Source organism: Rhyacophila brunnea, unplaced genomic scaffold (genome assembly GCF_057557595.1).
Source record: "Rhyacophila brunnea isolate RB1 unplaced genomic scaffold, BYU_Rbru_1.0 scaffold_9, whole genome shotgun sequence".
NCBI classification, from domain to species: Eukaryota; Metazoa; Arthropoda; class Insecta; order Trichoptera; family Rhyacophilidae; genus Rhyacophila; species Rhyacophila brunnea.
The window spans coordinates 9,175,265-9,190,254 of record NW_028233361.1 but is presented as its reverse complement, the minus strand read 5'-3'; the positions used below and the strand labels follow the sequence as shown (position 1 = coordinate 9,190,254).

The following is a 14,990-nucleotide window of genomic DNA, read 5'->3' as shown; positions in this document are numbered from 1 at the left end:
GGTCCCAATTAAAAAAGTCGGATCTGCAAAATGCTATTTTTCAGTACGAGCAATCAAAGATCTTTTTATCCATAAAATCGTTAATTAATGAAATATTGTTACCAAATTTGGCAAAAACGCTTATTTTTAGATGGTTCAGATATTTATATTACAATTTTTGAGAATTACTTATAAAAACTCGAGAAAAGTCACATGCGACATTTTTAACTGGAATAAATTAAGTAATTTTGTCAGAAGTGTCAGTTATGACAATTTTAATGGGACTATGTTGAAATTAATATGTCGAATGTGTCAGTTCCGACTATTTTAACTGAAATTTGATGAAAATTTTATGTCGGATCTGTCAAATAAAGCAATTCCGAGTACTTAATTTAAAGAATGTATGTATAAAATCGAAATCACAGATAGATATAGCTACTTACAAAAAAGAAAACATAATCATAAAATTTACATTGTAAACATAAAAAATATAACTTATAATCATAAAAACTGGACATTGTTGTAGCTTAATAAAATTTCTATATATTTAAGTATTTTTTTAACTTAAAAATCCCCACAAACTATGGTTAGTAATACTATTACTATAACTATTACTATCAATGATATCCTCCGCTTGTATTTTTTAAAATCTTTCAATATGGGCGAGCTCCATGTAAAAGTTGTGATATTTTTCTGGAATAAGATTACTCTTACACATATCTTGCAAATCTTTATACTTATAGTAACTGACAGGAAGTGAGCCATCATAAGCTTCCTTCAGATCAAATTCTCTTGAAAATCTGAAAATGTTTCGTGTTGCACATCTTAGCACAACTATAGCTTTTACAGGTTCACTTAAATCATATTTATACTCAATCGTGTCGCATTGTTGTGCATTTACCTTTAGTTCTGTTACACGAGTCAATTACATAAATTCACGAAGTATTTTTTGTCCAATTTTTGTTTGCTAGTAATGATTTAAAATCCTATAGGTACATTATTGTAAAGACTTTCTTTACTATGTATGGTTCACCTTCAGCTTTTGCCCAACGAATTAAGCAATACCTACCATTTCTCAGGAACATACAAACATTTTGCGATCACTAGCTCTTTCAATGGTTGAGTGGACGCTGTCATTCTCATTCTGAGTGTGGTCCTTTTCCATAAATCTATGTGTAATGGTGACAGTGACTTAGTTGCAAGCATATAATGGGTATATACGATGCGGTTTCTATTCTGACCACCACAATTATTGTCGGACCAAAATTGAAATTCTTTTACACCGATAAATAATGCGGTTCTTTTATAAAATTGTACAGACAACTTACTAAAAACCTCATTTGCTCCCCGTTTTGTAATTCCTTCGTGCCATATATAAAAAGATCTGATTTTTATTTTCATATTATGCACAGTAACATTCAAAGTTGGTAATTTTCGTTTGTAATCAAAAATACGTCATACTTCCCCGTAGTCGAGTCGTTAGTACTTTTTGAAAGTCAAATATATAACAATTACAATACCTTTACTCTGTAAGCCTCGTTTTTATCTTCATTTTTAAGTGTGCGATGTGCCTTCCTAAGGGCTAAATGTTTTCCCTGTCTTTTTTTGTCTTCGTCTGTTGGACCGGTCTTGATCGAAAATGCATGATAAAATCAATCTTTTTTTGGCCGGTGAAATGCTATATTGAACTATTCATTTACAATATCTCTGTATTACTCTTTGGTAAGTGACTCGTTAGAATATTTATTCAGATCAAACCACTCGCGATATAAATTGAACATTCAAGAGTCACTTAGTTTACAGTTTTTTAGAATCTTTTCGAATATAGTGCGATTCTAACAGAGAAAAATAGTTTACGTGATCGCATATGCTTTTCACCATCTCGTTATCTATGACGGTTTTTTATGGTAGTATTTACCACGTTGATCAGGCTCAATACTATTATCTCCATCATGTTTCTTCCAAGCAGTGCTTATAATAGTACGTTTTCCAGATGAAATAGTATTCAGAAACATAGTCATACAAAATATTTCTTTTTTTTATCCTCAATAGGCAGATAATAAACAAATGAATTTCAACAATCATGCTTGGTGATTTTAGTTGTTTGACGACGCATCAGAATTTTCTCGGTATATTTTACGACTAGAGACCAAAATTTGTGAAAAATGTGTAAGCGTTGCTCTTCAGAAAAAAAATATTATAGCACTTCAGTCGGCATTTTGGCATGGATTCTTCAAACATTTTTCACTAGCTGAAAAATAAAAAAAGTCATTCTTAACGATATACTAAACTAAATAATGAAGAATAATATGTAAATTAGCCATTCTATAGATATTGCCCGTAATCCTTAAAAGTTAGTTCAAACATTTTAATAAAAAAATAATTTAATCAAAGAACATTGTCGGTACTACAATAATTTTAAAACACCAGTCCCATTAAAACTGTCGGTTCTACCACTTAACACAAAACAAAATTGTTGATGTACAGTGAAAATAGTCGGTTGTACCACTTATGACATTAGGCATAAAGTTTTGTCAAATTAAAAACGTCGGATGTCCCACATCCGACAGAGATCTTGTTAAAATGTAGGTTAAAAAAGACACTATTATTTGGAAACACCTAGTTGTGAACTATTTTTAGTACATGTAAAAATATTACTTATTTAATTTTATAAGAATGCCAGTTAAAAATAATAGTTTGGTAATATTTTACCTAACCTACCTTTCCTGTCAGAATGACCGTTGAGATTTGAATTTTCAGTGATCATTTCTTTCTTTTTCTCCGGGAATTTGTCACTATACTTTGAGCTTAAAGCATTCTTCAATATCCTTTGTGACCTATTGCTTACCATGATGAATAAAAATATGGATTATAGAAACTTTTCTAAACTTTTATAAAAATATCCGTCTGTCCGGTGAACATAGCAGCAACTGTAAGATCCGACGCATCTTGCTCACCCGCGCCCTGCCAACAATATCAGTTGGTAAGAACTGACATTGTTATTCGAACACTGTCGGTAGATCCGTCATTTTTAACTTGAGTATCTCGGAATTTTTCAAACAAACAAAAAAAACTGTGATTGTGGTATAAATGTTTAAAGTGTTTAAATAACTTTTACGTAATAATCCGAAAATGACAAAAATTCAGATCCGACTTTTTTAATTGGGACCGACGAATTATTATGATACATACATAGATAATAAAGCAATGCATTGAAAAAAAATTATATAGGTATATAATATTATACCTATGTATATAATGTACGAATAGTTTTTGAGAGCTAGTTTTCATTTAGTTTTGAATAATTTAATCTTATTAAACCATAAATCTACCGTAAACAATCTGTGCAATTTGTATTAATTGTAACTTAATGGTCTTCATAAGAAACATTGTTGAAAGAGGCCATAAAAACCTGTCAATCGGCTTTAGCATCTAACCTAACCTAAACTAAGCACCACTGTCAATTTAGATACTTTTAAAATAAAAACAAAAATATTATAAAGTTTTATAAGTGAAAAAAAACTATTGTTAGTACAATTTTAATATAGACGCTACATTAAAAGAATCTCTCCAGAATATCTGAATCCTGAATCAACTGCCATAAACCACCGAAAAAGCACTTTACAAAGCGTCCACCAAATTTATTTGTCAAGTGCAGTTTGTGTTGTGGACAGTGGACAATATTTTGTCGGAGATTTCACCTTGATTCGGAATGTGGTTGCGCGACAAACATTCAAACTAATGTTTACTTTTTACATACAAATATCCAGTAAAATGTATTGGAAGCGCATTCCTTTAGTGTGTAATATGATCCACCTAATGCAATTACCCACTTCATATGAATACGGTAGATAATTATTTAAATGTATACTTGAGTGATAAAAATAATTATTGAAGTCATATAGATCCCACACATTATTTCTTTGGTTCATCTTATAGAATTTTAGAATATTTTTTCGGGTATTTTAAAAACGGGATTTTTTTAAAAATATTTATTTGAAATAGGCAATGTTAAAGAATGGAAATAAAGTTATCTAAAACTGTTGAAATCGAAGTTTATTATTACCAATTATTTAGGATTGAAAAATCAATATTTTACAAATAAATTTATAATAAAATTGTTCTGTTTAAACTTAAGAACATTCATAAGTGAATCGGCCAATAATTTTCAACACTATGTAGGACGTAATTTCGGCCGCGTTGCCATTCGGAGAGCGATAGTAGACTTGTGGGCACGTCAATTTGTTTTGTGATGCCGTCAGGAGGAATATATTCTTAAATCGTGCAAAGATGACAAAAAACGTTCCGCATGTACTTAAAAAAGAAAAAATGTCAATGGATATACTATTATTATTAGTAATATAAAAATAAACATAACATTAAATGGACGCATTTTGGATTTTTATGACAAATTATATTTCATTCGGCTCGCGTCATTTGCACAATTCGCGCATCGCCTAGTCACGATATTTTTGGACCATGCCTCAGCTGAGAAAATTCATACTAAGCTACGTAGTACGTACAATAAGATACGTACCTATTAAATAAAACATTTCTTTTACAGATTTGAACATACATAATAAAACGTCTCACGTAGTAGAAAATATATTTTTTTTTTTTTGAAATACGACATCCGGTGGGCCTTGAGCCTGACACCATTGGATTTGCGCTAATGTGCTTTTTCAATTAAGCTACCGACATTCTACTTAATTACGAAGAATTTAACTAGTAGTTCTCACATGAAATGCTAACCAAGTTGTGTTAATAATGTCGGTTATCGGTTTTTGTATATGAATGAATTCTTTCCTTATGATAATGATAATAAAAATAATTTTCCGAATCGTTTTCTTCTGGGTATGCTATCAATGCAATCCTTGTTTACTCAAAAAGTGATTGCTTTGTAGAGCATTTTTCTTTATTATTTCTTATTGGGTTCATTTACAATCCGTCTATAATACTGGCAAATATTAATTTTCGAGTTCCCACCAATATCACTCATAACTCTGTAGCCATCGTGATACCCCATCGCAGGACAAATGTGATATCTCATGATACTGCGTATCGTGCGATTTACCTGTTTGATGGCACCATAAAGGCTGATTTCTTTTAAAACTATATAATATTGGTGGATGTGTTAAATATGTAAAATTTGTAATTGTTTTTATCATTTTACTTTAATATTTACAACATACTTTCTTTTCCACTTTATCGTTCTATTGGTTGTTATTAATTTCAAGTAGATAATTCTTACCAAAATGCCGTTATTTAGTAGTACTCAAGGAGCCATAGCCCCCACATCCTGAAGCAGGCCGTCAGACCTGGATCTATGGCGGGCCCCTCTACTTATCGCTAAGGTTAATGACGGTGTGATTTTTTACAGTAGTGTTCCCCACGTGGTTTCCACGGAAGCGCAGGGTTAAGGATATTCAGTGTATTTATAGCGATTTTTAAATAAATCCAGTTGATTTATTGAGTTGTCGGCTCTTAGTATATTATGAGGCACTGATCGCGACTTCCTGTAACATGCAAAAAGCCATTTTGTAAGTTAGGAAACACAGTTAAAATAATTATAAAATAAAATTCTACACGTGAATTACATATAATTATGCTTATCATCATATCACATCAAATTACATTGCACAGCTACATATTTTTTTAAGTTACTGTAGTTAATAAGCAAAATAGCGCCGCAGGCGATTTTTTACCATAACAGCAAATTTGTGGTTTTTCTCACTCAACTGGTTGACCCACCACGCTGGGCTCCCTCTTAGCCCGGGGCACTACAATACATATACGACCACATGGACGCCCTAAAACCGCTGAATTATAAATTTCGGTGCACGTACGTGACAGCGAAAAACTACAGAGAAGAGTAAACGGAGCTAGGGGAAGCTTTCATTCAATAGTGGATCGATCCCGGTGATGATGATGATGATAAATATTATATGTGAACCTCATGAATGATACAAATTAATACCCATTAAGAGTCGGAGAAGAAGCAAGTAAAGAGTATAATACAATTTTTTTAATAACACTTTTATTTATTCCGAATGTAATGCGTTATCCAAAATGTGCATTGAATCACGATTTTCCCTTAATAAATCGTATTTTAATCATATGTGAATAAAGAAAGCATCAAACTGAGAATCTTACATCAATTATTCGCCCGCGGATTTTATTCCAGTTCGTTTTTCACGTTGGTACGCATTATAATTTTGTGCTTTCGAGGCAATAAAACTTAAATTAATGCTACGAAGGGGTATCATAAAGATAAACAGCATGTATTACACTCGATGCCTTTATAAAGTATTAGAGCTTTATGCGTTTTCCACTATTTTGTCTTAAATACATTACAATATATCAACGCATCTCCGCTAGGGATTGCAATACCGAATGAAAATGTCAATACCGGTTTTTAGGTATTTAATATTGAATACCGGTATTCATACCGGTATTCGTTAAAACATTAAAACACAGTACTAATCAGTAAATATAGCGAATCAAATCTCTTTAAGGTATTATTTTATACCAAAAACCTAAGTATCTACGTACATTAAATGTAGACATTTAAAAAAATGTATTGATCATAATATTATAGAACTATTGATTTTTACAAATAATTTCAATATATTGATAATTTTAACTAAAGCCTTCAATTCAAGTGCAAATAAGTTCAACTGTCATAAACAATTGTCATAAATGGTTTCTATTTTGAAATACTATCATGATAATTTTATTCATCGCGACAATTATGTAAATATATTTGATGGATTTTGTTTCATTATTATTTCACCTCTGTTGGATTCAGTCAATATATTTTCATTTTAGCAACACATAACGTATAATTCAATTTCATAAACGTAAACAATTAGTGTGCTCTCTTTAATACCAAAAATTCCGGTATTGTGGATTTTTAAAACCGGTATTTCGGTATTGATAAATGCTGGAAAACCGGTTTTTAAATACCGGTATTGCAATCCCTAATCTTCGCGGTGTAACTGTAAAAACATTTTGAATCTTATCCCAATAATAATCAATATTGATTTAATTAAATTATTTTTATCCAATTAATAATAGGATATGATTTAAGATTGCAACGTTTCTTATAGTATAGCAAACAATATAGAATAAGCCTAAAAACATTATTAGTATATTATTCTTTTTATGTTTTTTTTTTAACAACTGAAAATAAGCTTTTTTCTTATGGTTTTAATATTAAGTGATTATGATGGGCAGATGATTGTCGAATTTTCTGGAGAGTTTCCGGTCAGTGAATTTTGGAAGGCTCATAATATGTTAGGACAAAAGTAATGAAAGAAATCAAGAATTATTATAAAAGATCCTTTACATTGTTGTGTCTGACATTTAAAATGGCGGCAAAATTGATTAAAATCATTGCCGTTCTTTATTGATCTCCCGGCGGAATAGTTTTCAATGAGTCGTTACCATTTGAACATGAGAGATGCAACAACCCATCGGCGGACATTGCAATGCGCTACTGCTGTTTGCCGGTTCAATTTGCGTATTTCAATGAATAAAAAAATTTCCCGCGCACGGCTGCGGAATTAATAATGGAATTCTCTATTCAAATTCAAATTGACTTTTGTATTTATTGCCTTTGAGGGTATCCGACCGAACCACTCCGACAACGCAGTCGTTTGCCATAGCCAATAGGAGTACCTACCCGTAAACCAATTATAAGTCAGTCATCATATTAATAAATAAAAGAAATGTTTTTTTCCATAATTAATAAGACTATTAAGGGCCCACATGCTCAGCGTAGGTAAAAATGGAGCTTTAATGGTATTTTCAGAGCATAACCCTGGACATTCCTTAAACGTTGTAGATAATCTATTTATATAATTTTGAAGCCTTATTATCCTTTATATTTATTTTAAGCATTTGATGACTGCATAAAGTAGTTTGGTTACATAAAATAGTATTCTTTTAAGCCTCTCGCTCTAATGTTTTAGAATATAGTCATATTTCAGTACATCCATGTGCAGTGGTGTAAAGTTTTTTTAGATTTAATAATTTATAACGCATTTACAAAACCATTAGTAAAATTAATGTTAACATTATATAGTGACATATTTGCGATAAAAAATATGTTTTATAATCTTTGTGATCTCAAATTTGACAAGAAATAGGCATTTTATTATTCAAAAAATGGGCAAGATTAACACATTTGAAGATAATTCTAAAGATAATGACTTTAAGCTATGTCTTTGACCATTCAAATGTGATAAACATCCTATGAATAATGATTGCTTTATAAAAATTATTGACCTAAGAATAAGGTAGTACTTTTTTTAAAATAAGCCATTTCTATTGGCATTTCCCAGTGGTTAAGCTACAACATGCGGCTGTTGCCATAAATTGACAAACGATAAATGAAGTAGGGAGTAAGATCATGGTAACGCGCGTGTTTGAACTCTAGATCTACCTTGCGGATATTTTGTACCTCTCGGATACCACTGGATGACTAAATTTGTCCAATGATTGTCTTTTATAATTTATTCAAAATAATATAGGTATCCTTTTTTTCATTGACAATCCGATATGGATCTTGGCCGTTTCCTGAAGAGTTTTTTTTAACATTATATTTTATTTTCACTTCATACTTTATCATACTCGATAACGTTGACTACTAAATAGGTATGAGTTGTACATCATTTTGAAATGTAGTAAATTTAATTATCACTTTACTGTGTTAAGATCCAGCGTTGGAGGATAATATGGGAAGCATAGGGTCGCGGCAATTCCATTGGTCCATCGCCACATCTCGTGCCTCTCACCATGTGGGGAATAGTTACATGCTAATTGTACGTAACACATTTCACGGTAGCACAGTTTGCCGTGAGCTTTCTATCGGAAAGAGATGACCTTATACTATACGGTCTCCAATTTTATTTGATTCAATATAAACATTAATTCAATTTTCACAGCCGATTTCGGCAAAATTCATCAATAATTCAAGATTTAAAACCTAATCTAACCTAACCTTACCTAATCAAACCTAACCTACCTTAACCTAACCTATCAAATAATCCAGTATATTGGCTATTTTAAAAATTTATTTGCCACTGGCTTCCTATAAACCGACAAGAAACGTGTTTTATTTAGACATACATTTTATCTCACCTATAGATACGACCCAAAAACGTTGGATGGTCTTTAATATACGACCATATACTTTACCATTATACCATTTCGATGTGAGTGAATATATCCCGGAACAAAATCACCAGCTACCAACGCGGTATAGAACGTAGTATGCTAAATATCAACAAAAGACAAAAAATAAGACACAGAAAAATAAGAAATGTTTCAAAAGCCACAGACGCTCTAATCCATGCTCAAAAACTTAAATGGAATAGCGGGTCATGTAGCGCGACTACAAGATAAAAGATGGACAAAAATGTTTACTTCATGGAACGGCCCAAAAGAGAAACGCTATAGAGGAAGACCCCATGCAAGATGGCAAGACGAAATCATATAAACAGCGGGCCCAAATTGGCTACAAATAGCCAAAAACAGAGTCCAGCGGAACTCTTTGGAGGAAGCCTTCACCCGAAGAGGGGTTCTTACAAACCAAACAAACTAATTACATATCACTGTCTAATTAATAAACATTATCCAATAGTATTATATACAAAATAAAAAATCTTAATATATATATATGTATTATACAAAATAATAATAATTAATTTTATATAAACTAGAAAATAAGTAGATAATACAATCATAGATAGATATATATACATAATATAATATATATATATATTCAAAGATTATAATATTATATATTCATTAGATATAGTCAATTAACTGTCATTTACTTTTGTTTGTAAGAAATAAAAAGGTTTCTTTTTTTTTATATATCCTGGATAATAACGTGTATACTTGACTCTATATAACTTTAAAGAGGACTGCTCAGTATATATATTATTAAATAAGTACACGTATTATTAAAGAGAAAGAGTATTTGACTAGTGGTAAAGTGAAAGACTGAGTGTGTTAAAAATAAGACCTTTTCTTAGCTTTCATGCAATCTGAATAAAAATTATCATTTTAATGAGGTGTAACTTTATATTAAATGGCTGATTATTGCACTCAAACAGTCTATAATAGTCTTGAGTGGAGTATACGAACAATGTAGTATTTCCCTTGTATTATAAAGTGTGTTAAAATGGTATTAATTCTTGTGGAGTTTACGACGGCGCTATGTTGGGCAAAGGTGGTCGGCGTCTCTCAAAGGCCGCATTGGTCTATCAATTGTTCGGAAAATGGTCACATGACAATGCCCATTTGATCATTTATAAATACTGCCGGTAAAGGCAAAATACTTGCGGCTTAAAAATAATCTATGGCAAGTATGGTGTAGTTATTATGTCCGCCTGATTAAATAATATGACAATTTTTATTAGGAAAATTGACTAAGTATATATTTTATTTATATTTGTGTTTATCATACTCGTCAACATAAATCATTACCCCTAACCAAAATCTAGTAAGCTTGGAATCCGCATGGGTATGACGGGTTCATTCAACCAACTTAGCTGTATTTTGTAAGGACCAAATGCCGTTTGTTCATCGCGTGTATACACGCTACCTGTGCTCTTATATTTGTCTGAGAGACGTGGCATCTTACTAAGCCTCAAAGGTCTCGGCTTATGAGCTTTGAGAATCGATGACTCCGCCGAATCTTAGAGGTACATTGGTACGACCACGTTAAAAACACCCGAGCTCGTGAGCAGACACAGCAGCCTTCGGTGATTAACGTAATCACGAAGAGACGTTTTACGTGGCTGGGGCATGTGTTTCGGATGCCACCAAAAAGTGCGACACTTCGTACCCTTATGGCACAGCCTTGAGGGTTCCGTAATCGTGGCCGGCCTCCCTCACCCTGCAGCGGTGCTACAAAAGTGATCTACGTGCTGCATGTCTGGAATGGCGAGAGGCGCAAGAGTTGGCGATGGATCGAGGGAAGTGGCGCGAATTTGTGCTTGCCCTTTGCTTCAACGCTGGGTCGTGACAGGGTGAAAGAAGAAAGAAGAAAAAGAACCAACATCAAATAGCTTCTGAATGATAGTCTTCTGTAGGTCCTTTAACGCTTTTGGGTTGCGCAATTGTGCCATTTCCTGTAATTTTAGTACATCCCCCCAGGTATTTGCACACTCAATGTATTTATAGGCCATCACTAATCACGGGAAATCTACCACAATATACACAACTATTTCCTGTATGGTAAATACATAGCTAACTAGTTTGTACGCAATGGGTGTAAATAAATTACTCGATTTTATAATAATCAGTTCATCAAGTTCATGTGTTACGTGACCAATTCAAATATTTGCATATATCATGATAGACAATCGTTTCATGGTATTAACCAGGCATCGAATGCTTTGCTATCATCTACAACAGTCGGCATCCGAGGCATGAGCATCTGCATACCAAACGCTGACGTGTGCCACTCCACCCTATTTCACACGGAGTCTAGAAAGAGTTACCAGGTCATTAAAAGGTAAACTATAAAAGTAAATTAATACATATTAGATAATTAATAACATTTATAATAATATTAGATTTAGGTATCTAAATAAATCTAATAAAAGTAAAAATTATAAAACATACATAATTTTGAAAACACTTCTGAGAAAATATATTATAACCAATAGATTTTTTTTTTATAAAAAGTAAGACACCCCACAGGAAACGAACCTGCATCTCTCAGGTATCGTGCCCGCGCACATTGACCACAACGCTAAAGGAGTCATACTTAATTACGACAAATTTTACCTATTTTTTTTAATACTCACTGAAGCGCTTTCTAAATTGAGCTACATCCTTTCCTGCGGGGGTGGCTTACCTTTTCCAAAAAGATTTTTTCTATTGGTTATAAAATATTTTCTCAGAAATGTTTTCAAAATTATGTATGTTTAATTATTAGAATGTTACATTCTTAAAATTCTCTCTAAAAATGGTTAATTAAAAATTGTAAGATATAATAATTTATATACCCATGAAAAAATGTTCATCGGATTAATATTATAATTACCACGTTTTTATTTTTTTCTTGTTTGTCCAAGATTTGTATTGGATGATTGAAGATTTTTAACTAACTTTCCGACTAGTTGAAACTTTTATAATATATCAGAACATGACGACAATGCATTCTTTTAATACTTTTAGCCATTTTTAAGCAGAATTGAATTCATTTTCAGTTAATTCTGTTTTGTTTGGAAAGTTACTATTGTAGGTTGCTAGGGGTCTGGGATCCTAGCAACTAAATTATTAATATATACGTGCGTTACTATGAAAATCATAATGAAATGTCAAAATGACATTTCAGTATTCTATAATATGTATTCAGTATTTCTATCAGTACAATAAAAAGTTTTAATTAATACATATAATTGTCAAGTTTATATTACGATTCAGCAGAAAATTTAAAACGTGGTATATAAAAAGTTCTTTTTATCTTCTAATTATTATGTTTGTAATTTTAGAGCAATTTAAATCAAAATTATAATACATGTTGAAACGTAAAGCCGTAATTGACCCATAGTAATTACGTGATTGCCATAACATAATATTAATATTATAAGGAAGTTTCTTTGGTCAAAATTAATAATTTAAATTGTTATTTATATTTTTATTTCGTCATTATAAGTAAAAGCATATTTAGTTAATAATCATAGTTTCAATTAAATAATAATTAAACATTAATTTATTACTCTCACACATCAAAGTAAACGTAAGCTGATCAGTGGCAAAGGGTGGGTGATATGTTGCTAAAATCAAATCGGTGTTATCAAATTATGTAATAAAAAATGTTTATTGACGTATAGTTTTCAATGCAATGCTCTTCATATTCTTTACCTTATAACTAAAGATAGTGATCAGTGAAATTACAGGCTTTGCAAATAATCTCTTTTTGTTGCTTCAATTGCTTTTTTGATTGTGTCGCTCCATCTGAAAGGCGCATATCCTTTCGATACCATCAGAGATTTTTCTTCTCTCCAAGCTGCTCAGATATCTTTTTATTATCTGACTGAACAATTGGATAACGCGTCTCTTGATGTTGGTTTAAGATGTGCTTTGATGTCAAGCACTTCTGGTACCAAGATATTTAAACGCCTGGCCGTCCAAGGAATACGGGAAATCCTCCACCACTAATACATCTCGAACGCGTATTTTTCCCCAATGGATTATTTGAAAATTCAGGTTTCAACACCTTATCGGGGGTAATAGGAAAACGCCTTTTTCGGGATGTGATGAATAAAACAAAAAAATGGTATTTTCATGGTTTCATATTGTGGTAATAAATTTAGTATAAACACGGCACAAAGTAAATGACTGTCACATTTATATTAATTGATTTAAGTAGATTGAATTTTGAATTTAGAAGGATACGCAGACGAGCGGTGTGTATTGATACCGGGGGGAAAGATGAACTCACAGGTCTTCTAGGTAGATGTGCGGATCCGGCATCACTTCGGGTTGCAGGTCATGTGTGGACATCAAGATACATAATTCAAGATAAAGCACGTCTTTGATTTGACAGTCCCACGTGGAACTACATTTATTTAGGCTAGGGCATAAGCAAACATTGATAATATTACATCATTTATATCTAAAGAGGTCTTAAATTAGTCACCACACTGTCTTTATATTAGGGGTCGGTTTATCATTATTATCCCGCGCACTAAGCACTGATTCACTTTTTCTCTCACTAGGGAATTGATTAACTTTCGTTGGATTTTTGCGCGAGTCACCGATTGGTATTACAACGATTACGGGTTATTAACGATTGATTTAAAAATGGGCCGGGAGCGCCATCAATAGCTCGGTGGCACACCTCGCCGGCGCGACGGTTATTTTTTGCGTTATCCTTTCATTGTAGGTAGATTCAAACTGACTTTTCTTTTCAAAAGCATCTTTTAATTTTGGCGGGTCCATTCTACGGAGGGGAAGAGAGAGGGGAAGGTAACTGAAAAACGGTACATTCACTCGGCCGCTTGCATCCCGTGGTAGGTAAAAAAATATGCACCCTTGTCCCTCGTCGGCACGCTGCGCCGCCGACAGAATGCGTTTGGCAATTATTATTACGTGGATCAGTGGGTCTATTCTATGCTTATCGAACACTAAATTGATAAATAGTATCAAACTTAGGGTAGGTTTGTATCAAAATATTAGCACATATTGTAACAATTACACGAAGCTGGTTTTTATTGTTGCAATAAGTGCAATATTTTAACAGCAGTAAGATAGGTGCTGTTAAAATATAGCACTTATTGCAACAATAAAAACCAACTTCGTGTAATTGTTACAATAAGTGCTAATATTTTGATACAAACCTACCCTAAGTTTGATAATATTTATCACTTTATCACGTTAGCGGTCGATAAGCATAGAATAGACCCACAGGAAAGCTAAACATTTAGCTGGGGGCGTTTTGATGTGTTCGTTGTTAAATTGTTGATTCGGAATTTGAAACGTCATCGCACCATAGTCTTTTTTATGTCTGGTGATAAACCTCCCTACTGCAAATTGTTTCAAATTTCATATCAGCGATCATGTAATGTTAATGGGGCGTGTATTGATAAAACAAAGAAAATCTTACTAATAAATCGCGGGGGTTTTGAATGGTTCGCGTTGGTAACACATTGATAGGGTTTTCATGGGGCACGTTTTGCGGTTACGGGGTGGATGTTGTCGAGATTTCTAGTTCATCTTGCGAGATACCCTCAGCAAGTGCCAACGATTCTGGAGGGGTAGCCGGTTTCAGTAGGGTGTCGTCACATCATAGGCTTCTTCGGACTGCTGCAGTGGTCGGGGTTGAGATGCCTTTTCAGGGGTAGGCAGAGGGTTGCAGATATCAGGTGTCGTTCGGCGGGAGGTGCAATCTGGACGTGTGCTCGAGTCCGGCGACGCCGTCACAGGATTGACGCGGAGATGCGAAGACAGGGCTGAGTTCTCGTGCTAGGGGTCGTCGAGCAGAG

The 14,990-nt window shown here is 33.0% G+C and overlaps 1 pseudogene; it reads right to left on the bottom strand.

Annotated features, from left to right (window-relative positions):
- Positions 1-622: 622 nt before the first annotated feature.
- Positions 623-13,509, bottom strand: LOC147063231 (uncharacterized; annotated as a pseudogene).
- Positions 13,510-14,990: the final 1,481 nt, after the last annotated feature.